We start from the raw sequence: 17,619 nt of genomic DNA on the forward strand, positions 1-17,619 counted from the left end.
TCCTTTGTTCTAGGTTTCTGAATTAATTTGTTAATTGATAAATGATTGACCAGGTGTAGACGATAAAAGTAAAAGGTGAGAAAGCAAGGTGATTTTGAGGACATGGGCCTTGAGGAGGAGGAATCAAAGAACAGTATTGTTAATGAAATTCTAAAAAGGGATATTTGGAAGGAGGCCTGGTTTGAATGAAAAACAAATATAAACTAGGTGATAAAATGCTGTTAACATTCACCAAGTTCACTGTGACTGGTGCCAGGAAAAGAAGACAGCTCAGGAACCATGGAGGTGGGAGGAGGAGGTGAAGGAAAAAGAGAGTATTGGAGGTTGGTCAGAATGTTTTAGCAAGGTCAGTGCAAAACAAACTACAGGACCCCTTAAGAATTTTGATCTAAGATCAGAGAGTACCCTTGCTAATTTTCACATGCAGATCTTTGTTTCTAGAACTCTGCCATTCTTTTAGAAGCCTCAGGAGACATTAGTCACAACCTAAATTCAGTTCACACATGTGCATCTTAGTTTGGCCTTATTTACATATATATGTAAATATATATATATATATATATATATCGTCGTCGGCAGCCGTCCGTCTCGAGAGACGATGGTGTAGCTTCTTAAGAGTCCATCTGCACCGCCGAGAATGGCTGTGCAGTCCGACTCGGGAGTGACATGGTATCTGTCTCCTCCCGTGTTGAATCGACATCTTGCGATGACGCTGAAGCTACAGAGCCTGGGCAGGGTAATATGGAGGGTCTGCTGTTGCCCATGCAGCAGACCCCCCCTCTCTTCGCAGCTGAAGGGTCCAAGGGAAAGACGGAGTCGATACAGCTTGGGTTCAGGTGCGCCGCAGGAGTTGCCGGTGTTGACCACAACATCAAACCGCCTTAGGGACTCGGCTCCGGATTTTCTGTCAGGGTTTACTCCCTTAGCCTTTCCCCTGAAGAGGTATGCCGCAAGGCAGCGGAGGTTTTTTGGAGTCAGAGTTTTCCTTCTCTGATATATATATATATATATATATATATATATATATATATATATATATATATATTTAGCATCCACTGTGAATCGGTTGCAGGCAATGAAGTAGTTAACAATCTTGTTTCTGTTTTGTTCTCCAGAATCCAGGTTTTTTGGGGGTGGTTCTGTTACTTCTGGAATTACAAATATAATTATGTGGGTCATCTCCTTTGAAGGTCTGTGTATGCTTTTGAAAAATCACTCTTTGGAAGAAAGGCTGCTCTCTGCAAGTGCTGATTGCTTTTCTTGGGATATATGTGAGCAACAGTAGAATAAACAGATGTAGAGCCTTTGGTGTTGGTAAAACTTTCTGTGAATAGCAACAAGGTAGGTATTTTTCAAGCAGTACATCTGAACATGTTTAGTAATTGAACAAATATTTATTGAATTCTCTTTCCCATATAATCACCTCCCACCCCCACAGGGATTCTTTGCATCCCGCAGTCTAAAAATTTTTTGAATTGTTCTCCAGTATTTTGGTTAGTCTCTTTTACCCACAGGTTTAAAGCTCCTTAAGGATGGAAAGGGCTGGTTTAAGTTTCCTCTGCAGTCTGGGTATCCATATTAATAGCAATAAAGATTTTTTCATTTTACAAAGTGTCTCACAGAAGACATCATATATTACTGTGAGGAAGGTTTTAGTCCCATTTTACAAAAGGAAAAGCAAAGGCCTTTGGTAACCAGTAGACATTCAGCAGCCACTGTACATGTAAATGGTGATGCTGAGTCAGTTGGGGCTCAGACTCAATCGAACATTGGTTTCCCATGCAGGGAATTAGGACATCTTCTGGAATTGCAGACTGGATAAATTTTAACTTGGTCATGAAAAGTGATGTAACAACCTCTTTCCTGTTCCCCCACCCTCATCTAAGCATAGGTACTCTCAAGGTATGTCAGTATGTTTTTGTGTGCTAATGAGACAAAAATGTGAAAGTGTACGTAGTTGGAAAAGGACAACTTTCATCCCCTATGGAAAGAGCAGCTTCATGTAGCCCGAGGGGCTTTTATTTTTTTTTGGAGGAGAGGGAGGCTGTACAGACAAAACCCTGTTATCTAGAAATCCATGTGGTTTTTGGATTATTAGAGGGTCCACTTGAGGGTATGCCAGAGCAGAAATTCTGAGTTCCTTGGGTTCTGAGGGCTCTGTGATGGGGATTTGGAGTGGCTCTGCAAACATACTCTGTACCATGCATTGTTGCAGTCTTCTTTCTGTCTTTCTGCAGGTGTGTTCTGACTCAAGGGAGCAACGGTGGGTCGAGGATCTCCTTGAGACCCCTGCCCCCTGAGCCCATGCTATTTCCAAAGGAGGATGGTCTTGGCTTCAGAACTCATGAGGGTTCCTGAAGGAGGGTCCTCTCTTTTTTTGCTGACCCGAGAACCCATGTTCTCCTGTGAATGAGGCTTGATCTCCTCTTCCCCATTGCCTTGATCTTGTTTTCAGAGACAGAAGATGAGCCTGTGTGGGCAGTGAGGAGGTTAGAGGTGAAGGTCCTGCCTCACCTAGGACAGCTTAGATTTGTGGAAGCATAAAGCAGTTCTCATGTTACGGGGACAGGGTGAGCTTGGTCAGCTCTGTCTCTTTTTTCCATTTAGTTGGGTAAGTGGAGGAGTGAGACTGGCTGTGGGCCAGGCATGGTTTCCCCCTTTCCTACTTTGAATAAAAATGGCCTATTGTTTTAACAAGTGGATACTGAGTGGGAGGCAGTGGAGGATAGCGGGCTTTGGAATTAGACTGAAACTGATTTCAGTGTCAGCTCAGCCACTTAACAGTTTTATTGTGAAATGAAGATGATAATATCAACATTATCTATCTCTATAAGGGTAGCTACCAAAATATTAATGATTATACCTGGGGTAGGGAATTCTAGGGTGAGGAAGTGTAACAGGAAACTAAAACTTCTTAAACTTTTTTTGTGTCATTTGAATTTTTCACTGATATGTCTAACTTAAATAATTAATTAAATTACATTTAAAAGTACTCCCTCATGGGATTATTATGAAAATCAAATAAAATTGGATATTTAAAACACTAGGTATAGTACCTTACAATCAAAAGATACTCAAATGGCAGTTTATTTGGGAAGAGTGATATAAATTAGTAGTTAACCCTTGCTCTTACAGTGTTAGATTTTGTGTCTGGTTTGTTTGGCCTTGGGTAAGTTTCTTTGTTAAGACACAGCTTCTTTAACTGAAAATGGGGGATAACAATATGGAAGAGACGTTAACCCGGTATGTGGCACATAGTAATCACTCAGTAAATACTGTTATCAGCACTGACCTGGGCCTCGGATGTAAAAGGCATCACTGATCTGGACAGAGGGGATTATTGAGGGTCAGCTCGTTGGGGCTGAGTGAGGTAGAGAAGCCAGCTTAGGACCTGGTCCTTTCTTCACTTCCCAAGACAGGTGGGTCACATCCAGAATGACAAAAGGGAGGGGGCTTGTTTCCTCTCTCCTTTCTTCTTCATCCTCCTGGCTTTGTAGTAGTAGACTCCTTGTAAGTTGAGGTCTCTCAACTCCTGTAGGTGTAGTCTTTTTTATTAAACTGCTCTGCTGCTGTAGTCTACACTGACATCTTAACATCTCTGAGACTGCTCATCTCTTACTCTTTCCTCCTGGAGGGCCTGCACAAGGATGAGCTCAGCTTCTCTAAGGCAAGGTATGTCTCCACACCACTTTGGTACTGCCCATAGCTTCCCCGCTGCTCTGTTAACTATCTACCTGTTTGTGGGATCGAACGGTTGAATTGAAGCCAGACTTGGTGGGAAATAGGTTTTGATCATTGCTGTGGGGTCCTGTTCTCTATATTCACATTTTGAGAGAAAAAACCCTGAGTGATTTCTGCCCAGTATTGTTTCTAGAGAGTGAGTGAGAAATTCTTATCTCTAAATTCAGTTGTGGGGCCAGAGCTGGTTATGCCCCCAGTTTCTCACCTTGGCTTTGTGCAGTATATTTCTCATCCTTGTCCTTTGGGTTCTCTCTTAATTGAACTTTACCACATTTGCCTTGCTCTCTTCTTTACAGGGGTCATGAAATACTGGTAAAAAACGTAGGCAATGCAATGTCAAAAGTTGTACCAATCTGTTTTCCTAGTGGGCTGGGTGAGGAGTGTGCAGTTTTTACAGACACTTGTACTTGATAGTTTTTGTATGTTTCAAATACACCATTTTCCCAGATTTGCAGTTAGTGGTGGCTGGTAACACTTAGTCCATGTTTCTTTGGTCTAAGTGCTTGGTGTAGGTATTGAGTTTGCAGCTTCTAATTCCCCATCAAGATCTAAAGAATATGAGGGGCCTGCTATTGAGGCACTCACTTTTAAACACTTAATACCAACCCAGTCACTGTACCTCTAGAAAAGTCAGCTGTGACTCACAGCCTGGTTTCTTTTCCTTATTTATGGCATCAAAATGTTTCCTGTTGGCTTGGCAAAAGTAAGATTCCTGGAGGACCTTAAAGACTCTTCAGTGGAGAAGCCACCCTCCTAGCTGTTTTATAAGAACCCCTCTAAAATGCAAGTTGTTCAAGTTGTTTATCATGTTTCTGTAGTACTTATCTGGTTTTTGAAGAGAGAGTTGCTTAAATTCATTCTGGTATAAGGGTGGCTGCCTGGAAGTTTTGGAGGAGTTACTTATGAAAGAACCAGGCTCTGGGTTTGTTTCGGGCCTAATTATGAATTCACAGGAGCATCTTCAGGGCACCAGGGAGGGAGGAATGGCACACTGCCTTGGAGCTGTCATCTGGGATGCTACCTTTTGGGAACCATATTGTAGACAGTCCCCGGCCTATGTGAGTCGTGCCTGGGCCTTATCAGGAATGAACCAAACGGGTTTCTAGTAAAACTGGCAGATGTTCTTGCTGTCAGAATTAATTTAAACACTTTTACATGTAAATGTAGAATTACGGGAATTTTCCTTTTAGGGTTTTAGTACTACTTTTGCCTTTACTTAGTTCTTGCTTCTGGTCGGAAGTAACTCTCAACTCTATGTCTTCCCACCCCCTCTGGTTACTTTCCTCACCAAATGGGTCATGGTGGGGAGGTATAAGGTGACCACTTCTTTAGTGTAATTTGAAGGTTGCTGATGGAACCATGTGCCCAGAATGTACCTGCTACACAGGTAACATTAGTGATGGAAAGGCCCATCTTTTGAGTTATTGCTGTGGATTAAGACATTTGTATGTAGCAGGTATGGTAACCTAGAAAGAGTGACTGTATCAGGGTCACAGTGCCCAGAAAAGAAAAAGGAGAAGTCCTGTGGGGAGTGGGACAAGGCAGAAGTACTGAGCACAGGTGTTGTGCCAGGCACTGCGCTGCGTGCTGTACCTGGGTGTGCTCGTCTTCACTGTACAGATCAGAAAACCAAGCTTAAAAAGTTAAATGCTGTCCTTCACTGGGCTGGAGCTAAAAACCAAGGTGGGAGTGATTCCATAGCCTGTGTTTTTTTTTTTCAGAGCAAATAAACTATATGTGGATAAGGCAGTTGGGGTAGAGAATGAGGTGGTGAGGGAGACAGAGAACAAAAGCCTGGAGAGAGGAGGGCAGGGCCAGGTTGGAGCTGCAGTGAAGGGGAATATGAGAGTGGACGGACCTGGGTGAATGGTGTGGAAAGGAGAGGATGGTTAACAAAAGTGAACCAAACTGGAAAAAAAGATTGGGGTATCACTTGGAGGGGGTATACCATTGGTACGATGGATGGCAGCTCTTCCCTGAAGGAAGCTTGGTGGGGTTTGTTTGGGGCCTGGAGGACCAGGTAGCCTCTGTATTTAGGCAGGTGGCAGTTGCGCCCTGCAGGAAGCCTCTTAATCCTTAGTATTTATAGACCGGCCTGTACTCTACTGAAAGGCAGCTCCCATTTCACTGAAGGCAGCATTATCTGCCTTTGAAACACTGTGTTTATAGATCCTCATCTGGCCCAGCCAGAGAGGTTGGGTAATGCAGTTATATTATCATGACTCCCTGCAGCCTCAGAGGTTGTGGAGGGACAAGTGCCTGTAAGTTACCTCTGCCTGCACCCTCTCCTCCAGATGTTCCCTTTCCTCTCAGGGATGAGTTGGAGTCAGGACTAGGAAAAGTAGCCTCTTGTGTCTGTGTTTAAGGTAGCTAGGAATTCCCTAGAATGAAGAGTTTGGTTTCTTCCCAGTTCCTTACCACAAGGGTGGGGTTGCTCTGCCCAATATGCAGTCCAGCTCAACACTGATTTATTGACACGTGCTAGTATGTGTGTGGGGGGATGGCATACGAAGACGACTAAGGCAGGCCTCTGACCCAGTGAAAGGGATGCTAGCTAAGTAAACAGCTCCAATGGTGGGGCTAATTCCTTTTTCTTACAGCAGGAAGTGTTCATAAACTCCCAGTCTTGTCTACCTTAAATGGTTATTGTGAAGATTGATGGTAGTAATAATGAAGACTGCTATGAAAAATATAAAGGTCTAGATTTATGCAAAACTTTCTTAATATTACCAGGTAGACTCATAATAAAAGATAACACGTATTGAGTGCTTTCTGTGTGCCAGACATTGTAGTAAGTGCTTTACATGAATTAGCTTATTTAATCTTCACAGCAGTTTTGAAGTATAATAGGTTGCTTATACTATACTCATTTTACAGTTGTGAAAAATGATGCCAAAAGAGGAAAAGAAACACCTTTGTGGGATGCACAGCTGTAAGTAGCAGAGCTGGCAGCCTGAACCCTGTCCACACCATGTGGCCTCTGTAAAGATGCTGAGGAAGTCAGAGAATAGAGGAAGGATTCCACCTCAAGGAGAGGCGGTAGCTAGGACTTACCTTCTGAGACCAGAAAGAAGCAGAGAAAGGTCAGGCTGGTGCTAGAGAAAGTGTTAGCATTTCTGCACAACTTAATTAAATTACTGAAACCGTTTCCGAACTTGATGCCATTCTTCTTGGATGGTAATTCAATTGAAATAGATAATTGAAGCCAGGGAGGAAGGACAGACTTGGTGAGCTCACATATGTGGATGTTGGACACTTATTGATTGACTAAAAGGGAGGCAAAATTTTAAAGCAAGAATTTCTTTTAATTTCCAACCCAGTGTAAAGACCCCAGGCAATGTGCTTTGTGTTTGGACTTTTAAAGAACACACATTAAAAACAAACAAACAAACAAAAACCCTTCTCCTCTCAGCCTGTTGCTGTTCAAGTTTTTATTAGGGATATCTGTATTTGATCATTGATATGCAACGTATCCATCTTTGGCACTTATTTTCCAGAGAAATCAAGCTCATTTTTGAAGCAGCTTCTAGCCAGGTCATTTCCAATGTGGAAGATTGGGAGCGGAGAAGGCAATCTCTTTATCATGTCGAAAGGTAAAGAGAGGTCTGGGAGTTAATGTCTCTGAATTCCTGTTTCACTCCACTCCATTCTGTCAACAGCTTTTTTAGCTTGTGACCCCTATGACCGAAAGTGATTATCTGTCTCGTAAGCAGTTCAGCTGAGTTAGCCATCAGCATTTAATGACCTAGTTCCCAAATTTTACAGTGTCTTTAGGAGTTTCTTAGAATACCCCAAAGCAGTGTTTCTCAAAGTGTGCTTTTTAGAATCACCTGACCACCCTATCTTGGGAATCAGCTCCCTTGTGGATAGGACCCTGGTATCCAGACACACTTCTTTCTGCTCTGGTTCTGATTTAGAACTGGGAAGCCACGCCCAAGCCCACCTCTCAAGAAGGTTTAGAACTGCAAGGAGCAGTGTGAGTAATCTTCAAAGCTTCCTGTTTTCTTTTTATAATGTGTGAAGATTTTGCCTCCTGTTCCATAATATATCCAGGATAATTTTATTATTTAAAATTTATTACATTGACCTAACTGGTGTGGCTCAGTTGGTTGGGTGTTGTCCCACAAAGTGAAAGGTTGTCAGTTCGATTCCTGGTCAGGACACGCGCCCACATTGTGGGTTTGGTCCCTGGTCAGGGTGTGTGTGAGAGGCAACCAACTGAGGTTTCTCTCTCACATCAATGTTTTTCTTCCTCTCTTTCTCCCTCCTTTTCCCTCTCTCTAAAAATAAATTAAAAAATTTTAAAAGTCTCTAAGCTCTTACCTAAATTTCAAAAAAATAAATAAACCAAATGAATTACATTAACATGGAATAAATTTGATCCTCTACCAAGACTGTGTGCTTTGATGTCAAACTGCTTAGTTTGTAATCTTGGCCTCATGAATTGCTATCTGTGTGACCTTGGGCAAATTTAACCTCTCTGCCTTGCCTAAAACGGAGAGAGTAATAGTACCGACCTTTTAAGGTTGTTGTGAGGATTAAATCAGATATTAGAAGGAAAATGCTTAAATCCGTGCACAATGATTAAGCAGTCAATGGCTAGTTAATAATGATGCTATTACTATTATTATTATGAGGTTTTGTGCTGCTGGGACTACAACCACCCCACTTGCAGAATCAAGTCCTGCAGGATGATCAAACATCCCATTCCCCATAGACACAGCCAGATACAAGCTCACTAAAAAAAAATTCTTTGCCCTCCATAAGAAGCTTCAAAAGCACAGAGAAAGTGCTTTCTGGTAACAGATAATCTTGCTCACATTCTAGTTTTAGTTCTCTGAGGACCTTGTGTGAAGAGTATAGAGTCACTGTTCTCACACAGTCAGTCTGTCATAGGTGGGAGGGATGTACTTGTTTAGAAATGTCAGACACTCCAAGTCATTTTGACCAACTGTTTGTTTTTCATTCAATCTGTACTCGTTCCACCCTTGCCCCCCCACCCCCCATTCTTGTTTAATGGTTAGGAAAGAGGGTTTATTCATTGCACTTTTCCTTTCTAAAAGTACACATTTCAAATTTGGTTCCCTGCTAGAGATGACCACTGTTCACCTGTTACTTCGCTACTTCAGTCTAGCATGGTCAGGGGTGGTGGAGTGGCCCACATTTCTGGGAGCCAAGCTGGCCCTCCTGTGGCTTATAGCCTTACACTAGGCAGCCCTACTTTGGGACAAGCACTCAGCAACACTTTTGTCCCAAGTATCCTGTCCCCTTTAGAGCAGTTGGTGTGGAAGTCCAACTGCTGATTTCCAGTGATGCTGTGTACTCAAGTATTCGGGCTGGTTTGCGCAGATTCTCCTTTCCTGGTTTTGTGCTTATTTTTCACATAGCCAACTAGTGAGGGATCTTGGGCTGCTTTTCTGCTATAAGAACTGGCATTGGCTCTTGGGGTTGATACTTTTCCGTTTTATCCCTCCTGTCTCACTAAATGCAACTGGGAAGGCTCTGCCTAGGAGGAAAGCTCATTGGGTAAGGAGAACACCGACTCAAGGCTAAAAAAAAGAAAAAAAAATCCATTTTGAGTTTATTCTTGTGTTAGGGCTTTTTAAATGTAATACTTCCTCCCCCTTTTCTCTTCTTCCCAGAAAAAGAGCTGCCAGTAAAACTTTAGGACTATTGAGATGTATTTATCTCTGTTGTGATGGACAAAGGAGTTGTCAGCTCTTCTATATTAGTCCTCTTTACTCCCCCTTGCAAATGAGAATTACAGGAAATCACAACTAGCACAAAAAACCTTGGGTAGACAGGAAGGATGGAATTGTAACCCCATTCACAGAAACAGGCAGAATGGCCAGGCTCACTGACCTTATTAGCAATTGGTGGTCAGGGAGCCAAAGCATGGCTTGAAGATAATGTCACCATCTGGAAATTGAAACCTGAGTCTACCGGTTCTCTGATTTCTATGTCATCATCACTGAGCCCCTCCTTTCCAGTCATTAACCAGCCCCTGCCAATTCTTTCTTTAGGTTTCTGTCACCACCACCACCACCCTGGTCAGACCTCATCATCCTGTCTGGCCTCCCAAGCTGCTTTAGTCTCTCTTGCCAGGTTCATCTCCTCTGAACATTGTTCTTGTCTCAGGTGAGACTAGGTAAGAGAATGAAGAAGCCCTGTGAGTGTGCGAGGTAGTCTTACCTCCCTTCTCATGGTGGCAGGCTCCTTGAGGTCCAGGACCGTGTATTCCAGTGCCTCTTGCATAGTAGGCCTCTAGTGAATGATTGTCGAATTGGATTAGGTTGAGTTTTCCTGCCCAAGAATTTTTGTTGGCTCCCCCCTACTTACTGAATCAAGGCTGAGTTTCTCCGCCTGTTTTTTCATGATGTACAAACTGGCCTTACTGAAAGTATTCAGTTGAATGCTTAATACTTTATGGTAGATGCTAGGGAAACTATAAGAATTGTCACTTGCCCTGAAGGATCTCAAATGGATTTTTTTTCCTGTTCTTCCCTTATTCTTGTCCTGTCACCCCTTTCTTTCCCCACCTGCCCCCAGATCCCCCAATTTATCATGCTTACTTCAGCTTCCAGCCCCAGAATTTTTCTCTTCTCCTTACTTATTCAGCCCATAAGACTTTCAAGTCAGATTTCCCTTTCTTATTTTTTAGGGTCCTCTTTGATTGTCTTGGTTCTGATATCTTTCTTTTTCTTTTCCTCTCTTTTTCTTCATTATTTTGTCCAAAACTCACAAGTAGCTTTGTACTTTCTTATTTTCTAATCACTCATACCTCACAATTTAGCATTTTACAGCACCCACATGGAATACTGAAATAGCTACTCCTGCCTTATTGTGTGCCTTGATTGCTTGCTGCCTGGGTATGCAGCGTCCCCACCTCCATTGACAGGTCCTGGTGAGCGGGGGCCGGTGCTTTCTGTGCATTTTGCAAGAGCTATCTATGGAGGACTGTCAGGAGATGATGGCATATGGGGTAGACAGAGGACCCATTGGAGATGGAAGGTGATCTGATAGCGCTTTGGGAGTGTGGTTCCTAGCAGGATTTGGATGGCCTGGAGCAGAGCAGGGGGCCGTAAAACCATGCAGCAGTTTAGGACTGTGGAAACCAAGACCGGAGAGAAAATGGAATGGGCAGAAAGGGCTGTGCTTGTCTCCCAAGAGTTCATTCTGAGATTCTCTTGAAACCCTGGTGGAAAATGTGTTCATCCTAGAAGTTAACCAGGGTTCTTAGGGGATTGTAGGGAGGCCAGATGCCTGTGTGGTAAATCCTGCCAAAAGGAGAGTGTGAAAGGTCCCTGGCTATGGGGAAACTTATAGCTTAAGGGAACAACAGTTAAGGGGCAACAGTGAGTAGAGCTGTCAGACTGAGAATTTTATTTATTTGTAATAATGGCATTTGTATAGATTCCTCTGGGAAGTTTGAGGATTTGAATGTATTCTAGAAATACAAACATTTTCTTTGCTTTGTTACTGATGAGGCTTATAGGCGTATATCGCATTTTATTTATTTTATTTCTGACTTGGCAGATGTTTAAGCATTGTGCCCACTCACCCCAACCCCTGCGCCAATATCCCTTTTATTCTTCAGACTCACTTAACACTGCGAAACGCGTTAGTAACATCTGTGGGGAGGGACCAGTTTCAGCCAACTAAATTCCTTGTGATCCAGTTTAAATCTGTGGGGCATATCTAAATTTACTGGAATTCTAGGTAGGAGATGTGGTTGCACAAGCAAAGCCATTTAATTGTAGCTTGTATAAAACCAGCTTGAATTTTCTTTTCGCAGACTTTCTCTGAAACACCTCTTTAGGTCTTTTATTTTTGGCACATGTGTATTGGGGTGGGAGCCTCCTTACTGTTGTGATGGGGGTGTATAATAAACCAGAGGGTGATTTCCTAGAACCCTGAGCCTTTGAAAAATGCTATTCATTTTGGAAAATAATAAGGGCAGAAGCCAGGTTACCTGTCTCAGATTTATACCCTCTTCCCCTTCTCTTCTCAACTAGTAAATATTATGGCCTCAGTCTGCCTAAAAACATGATGGATTAAATTTATTTAAATGTCTGTAGCGGTATGATCATGAAGTTCAGCTCTTTGGTGATGATGGTGATGATGATGATGATAATGTTGACATAAGAAAATGTCCAATTTTGTAGAGGATTTTTATGAGTTTATTTGAGTCAAAGTAATGACATGCTGGGAAGCAAAATCTCTATGGATTGAGAAAATGATCCTGCGAATGGCAGTTTTGCAGTTTATACGTTAGAATCAAAGGAGAAGACATAAGGAGCGTTACATGAAATTCACTGGAGGTCAGTTAAGGAGGTTGGAGAACGGTTAGGTGGGGGGACTCTCTAGGATTGGATAAAAGGCAAAATGGAGAAACATGCTTTTACATTTGTGGGTTCAGGATAGTTAATAATTAACATTTACAGCACATAGAGATGGTATGCGGGGAACAAGGTAAACAGTGAGGGCTTCTGTGGTCATCTGCTCTGGTGCCAGCCGTTGTGCTTTCCAGGGGTAGGAAAAGAAAATTACTCTGATATTTTAAAGATATACTGTCCCAGATGCAGAAGAAGAATGGACAGACCTTGTGTAAGGTAATGATTGGCCTTTGCTAAGCCTGGTAAGTGACTACCTGCTATAACCTGCCCAAAGTTAGGAATTTGTGTGGTTAATTTCCATCTCTGAGTTTGTCAGGCTGCCATTGGACCCTGCTTAGTCTGTCAGGTTTCTTGCATAGCCCCCTTTTCATTTGCAGTAATAATAGACACTCAGTAGCAGGTACACTGAACTGTGAGCTAGTTCTTTCTAAGTCTCCCAGGGAGAAACTCACTTTACATGTGAAGGTCTTAGTGTTGAGTGGAGGAGGAAGCAGCCATGGAGTACAGAAAAGTCACTTGCCCAAGATTACACTTTAGAGAACTTTGAACGAACTTTTGTGTTTTTTATTTGTAACAGGGTGTGTTGCTTCTTTTGAGAAGGCTCGTTACAATAGTATAATGATTCCCCTGGAACTCATAGCAGGATTCATTTTTGATCCTCTCCTGTATTTACAGCTGCTTTTCCCCTAGGGAAGCATTCATCTATTTTAAAAAGAAGAGAGAGAAAACAAGAAATTCTCTCAAACAGTGAGGTTTGGGAATCAGAACTGCATTTGTCTTCTAGGAGGGCAAGTTGTAAAGAGTTGGTTGGGTGAAAAAAAAGGAAGTCTGGCTACAGTGACACCCCGCCCACCAACATACACACCCGCCACTCAGAGGTGCCTTTATAGCACATGTGAAGGCATTGAGGACAGAGGGTACCCCTTTGTTGTACAAGACCTAACATTGCTTTTCAATTTTTCTGGCAGATCACTTTTCTTGCCCTGAGTATCCAACCATGCGCTGGTGTTGGCCCTGAAGGCCAAGACCAGCCTTTGGTGATTGCACTTGAGTGTGGGGTCAGGGACAGCATATGAGAACATTCTGGGCAGGAGAGATTTCTGATCATTAGGATGCTTTCATCATACCAGTGCTTCAAGGCATTGGAGGTTCACCAGGCATCTGGGTGAGGTTAGTGAAAGGGCTTAACCCCTAATACTCCTTAACCTCTTTCCACTCCCTCTTAACCTGCTAGTTGGTTGTTGATATGCATTTTTGTTTTGTTATGAGTAGAGGAGGAATTCTGCTTTGCAGTTGAGTAACTTTGCCTTTTATTCAGATTCTATAGAGGTTACACTGGAAAAGCTAATGAACACTTTTTTTCCGTTCTGCACACACTCTGATCTAGAGTGGATGGCAGGCTAGAGTCCGGGGGACGTCGAAGGGGTGGATATTGAGGTGACAATAAGGGCAGCTGTGTCCTGAAGCTCCAGTGGCTTGGCCCCCTGGCTAATGGCCCATCCCCTTAGGCTGGGCCAACAGGGAGGCCTACAGTTTCCCTGAAATGACTCCTTCTCCCAGCTAGGTTAGTGTGACCAGCCAGAGAAGGCAGGAGTGGGATGGGGGCGTGGGTTCCTAGGGAAGAGTGTAGAGGACTCTTAATTAAGTCTATCTGGTGTGGCAGTAGTTCAGACTTACCTCCTGTTTCTGTGTTGGCTGATAGTTCCCTTCAGCTCTCAGAATAACCCTTCTTCATTTCCAAGGGGGAACCCATTTTTGCTAACAGCGCCCCCTGCCCCCCCACGGAACTACAGCCTGCCATGAACTATTCTTGTATGGGTCTTTTGCCTCCTTTCCAGAAAAGGCAGGTAGCCATGCTTGCTTTTTCATGAGTTGCTCCTGCTGCGTTAGAGTTCCTGGAGGCTAATGCTGCTGGACTTCCTCATCTAGCAGGGGCCTGGACATGAGCCTCTCCCTTGGGTGCCCAAAAAGAGGGAGTGCAGTGGAGAGCAGTGCTGTGGCTGGCACTCTGCCTTGGGGGGCTCAGTGGTCAGATTCTGATCGGGAGATATTTGAATGAACTTCGCTTATGAAGAGTTAGAACTGAGTTCTGGTTCAGTCACTAACAAGCCCTGTGCCCCTGGGCAGGTCATGGTCGATCTCTGGGCCTCAGTTCCCTTCTTAAAGTGGAAAAATTGGACTCTGCAAGACAAGCCTGAGTCTGCTCCTGGTGAGGGTGACCAGAGGCAGCAAAGGATGGGACAGAACTTGTAGTTCCCTGTTCTCTGCATGTGTTCTTCCCTCTCCTTGGAATCTCTCTCTCTCTCTCTCTCTCTCTCTCTCTCTCTCTCTCCCCACCTCTTTGTGCTCTGTCTGGCTAACACCTTCCTAAAGTCAGGGTCAGCTAAGACTGCGGCCTATATTGGTAGAAGCAATGCTCCCCTTTGTGCTGCCACATTATCCTGTGCTCAGTACTTGTATTACTGTCTGTATCTTTGTTTTTCTTGACCCTCTTGGGAGCCTCCAGAGGGCAGAGACGGTGCTATCACGACTGGATCCCCAGTTGGCTGGTGCAGTTCTTAGAATGTGGTAAATGTTGAATGATTAAATGACCCTTCCTAGGCCAACACACCCCCCGTCCACTCTTGAGAGCTGTTCTGGGTCTTCCCCCATCTCCAGCTCACCAAGACCCTTTTTCTGAGGAGCTGTTTGTGGGTGCTAGAGAACCTCAGGTAATGCTGAGAGTTGTTTTGGAGGTTCTTTTCATTGTGGCAAAGCACTGGGCAGTGTTGCCACCTGTCTTAGGTGTTCTTTCAAGGTATAGTTTCCACCTGGGGTGGGCCTCAGACTTTGCACTGTGTCTCCCCATCTCCAGCCCTAGCAGAGGGCTAACAGGCCTGTGCAGATTGCTGTCTTGGCCAGCTGCCTAGGGCTGGACCATCTGTTACTTGAAACAGCAGTGGGGTGAGAGGTGAGCAGCAACCTAATCTTCACTGCTCTGACAAGTGGGCAGAGTCCAGCCCCCCTTATCCCCACATTCTTGTCTTCTGTTCCAGGGCTCTGTTACGCTGCTCTTTATCAAGGTCTTGCCTTTGGTCCAGCTGCTGCCGCCCACCACTGCTAGGAGAACCCTTGCTGCATTTTTGTTTACTTCTGTGCATGTGCTTTGCCCTTTAAAAGCCCACGTCCCCAAGAATCTTTATGTAATGTAAGACAGCAGCAGCAGCAAACAAAACAGATGTAACAACTTCAGAAAGGAAACTTTGGAACCCTGTTGGTCTCTCATCAGATGCAAATGGTGAGTGTCTTTCCATCAGAGTTTGTACCTTCCGGTTCACTATCCCTTTTTCCATTTTTCCTCCTGGGGAATCTGAATGGAAGGGATGGGCTGAATTACTCACAAGAAAAGCTCTTATTTTTCTTGTGCTTCAAGACTTGCCTCTTTCTGGCCTTGTGTGGACATTGGAAAGAGGCAAGGAGAAAGTAACTTATCCCCATTACTCTTGGTGTCTCTGGGTTTGCAGGTTCTGAACTGGTGTCTTTGTGGGGGTTGGTGGTGTACAACTGCAAGGAGTTGGAATTAGGGGAGAATGTGGACAGAATCTTAAGGTCATTTTTACCAGGTGAAGAGGTGACAAAGGGAATAAAAGTATAGCAAACCCTAAACCAGGATTTCTCAAACTTTAATAAGCATGTGAATCACCTGGGCAATCTTACTAAAATGCATGCTCTGATTGAGTAGATGGGGATGAAGGGTGAGATTCAGCATTTCTGATAAGCTCCCCGATGATGCCAGTTTTGCTCTTCCATAGCCCATACCCACAGGCTGAATAGCAAGACCCTAGCTTTCCTCCTCCTTTTAACACCCATTAAAAAGATTGGCATGGGTTAGGGAGAAGGGAGGCTCTTAGGACATCCATATTTTAAACCTGAGAGCCTGGGCTAGGCTTTCAGGCAGTGTTTACAGAGCTCTTTCCTGGGTCCGTTGTGCCTGATCCTGGCTACTTTGGAGCTCCCCTTAGCCCACTTTGGTTTCCACAGTATAAGAACCTCTGCCCTTCAGAGGATAGATGTGCATACCATAAGACTGAATCCTTCCCCTTTGTCTTTGGCTCATTGTAAGTAGATAAGGCCAAACAAAGCATTTCAAGTAGGATTTTAGAGCTGGAAAAACTCTTAAATCATCTTTTCCAACCTCTCTATTTTATTGAAGAGGAAATGGGCCCAGAAAAGTTTTGTGACATGTACAGAATGAAATGGGTAGTAGCAGAGCTGGGATTAAAAACCAGAGCTGCTCCCTCTGAGTTTGGGACAACTGGAGAATCAAAATGTTGTTTTGAGCCCTGACTAGTGTGGCTCTGTTGGTTGGGTGTCATCCAGGAAAGCGAAAGTTCACCGGTTCAATTGCTGGCCCCTCATCGGGGCGCATAGGAGAGGCAACCAGTTGATATTTCTCTCTCACATCAATGCTTCTCTCCCTCTCTTTCTCCCTCTTCTCTCTAAAAACAAATAAGTAAAATCTTCTTAAAAAATGTTGTTTTGACAACTGGAGGTGGGACAGGAAGCTTTCCAGTGATGTGGTGGAATTTGCCCTACATGCAAACTATCTACTGGCATCTACTGCTGCAGCCCAGCATTCCCTTAGGCCAGCGTTCTCAATGCAGCACTGTTGACATTTTGGGCCAAATAATTCTTTATTATGGGGGGTTGTCCTGTGTACTGTAGGATGTGTAGCAGCATCTCTAGCCTCTACCCACTAGATGTCAGGAAGCCCCTCCTCCAACAAGTTATGACATTAAAAAATGCCTTGAGATGTTGCCAAATATCTTGGAAAGGTGTGTAAAATTGCTCCCAGTTGAGAACTACTAGTTAGGCAAGAAGTTATTTGGGGAGGAGGGTCTCTCTTGGGCACTTACTCTGGGTTTTTTTGAGTGTGTGCTGGTCTCAGGGTTACAAAGAAAGCATAAAACGGATGGGGCTCCAGCCTTCCTGGGATCCTACAGTTTAGTGAGGAGACTGGACCAACTAATGCATGGAACAGATAAATTGCCATCTTCATGGTCTCTTCAGGGTGTAGAGTCCCAAACTGGACTCTGAAGAATGGGGTGTTGGCCCAGGGTATTTAATGAAGAGATTTCGCTGCCCTGGACTGGATTGTATAGCTAAGAATTGAGCAGCTCTCATTCACATGTTGATTTATTCTTACCTACTTCTCAAGGAGCATTCGTTCACTCTGAAAACATTTTCCCTGAATTTGTAAAGATCAGTCAGACACATTAAACCAATAGATGTGTACACTTGAAGAGAAGGAGGCCTACTTAAACCTGATGCTGGTAAGGCTAACTCACTCCTTAATGAGATTTACTTTTTATTTCTGACTTGATTTTCTTCTGCATTGGGTTGAATCCTCTGACAGATCTTTTTGTCTCTTTTTCCAATGTGTTAAGCAATATTGCCATAAGACTACATAAGCGCGACAGTCTGTAATGTTCTGGATACATAG

The 17,619-nt window shown here is 43.7% G+C and overlaps 1 protein-coding gene across 3 annotated transcripts in view; it reads left to right on the forward strand.

Annotated features, from left to right (window-relative positions):
- SUSD6 (sushi domain containing 6) overlaps positions 1 to 17,619 on the forward strand; it is an 89,285-nt gene that overhangs the window by 9,660 nt on the left and 62,006 nt on the right. Inside the window, exon 1 of one of the 3 annotated variants that reach the window (XM_090271045.1) lies at positions 15,395 to 15,414. The exons of the other annotated variants lie outside the window; for them this stretch is intronic. The gene's annotated coding sequence lies outside the window, so the exon portion shown is untranslated. Of the gene's footprint in view, positions 1 to 15,394; positions 15,415 to 17,619 lie in introns of those variants that run through there. 3 annotated transcript variants of the gene reach the window in all.

The sequence above is a fragment of the Furipterus horrens genome, unplaced genomic scaffold, assembly GCF_987537825.1.
Source record: "Furipterus horrens unplaced genomic scaffold, mFurHor1.1.pri manual_scaffold_3, whole genome shotgun sequence".
NCBI lineage: Eukaryota > Metazoa > Chordata > Mammalia > Chiroptera > Furipteridae > Furipterus > Furipterus horrens.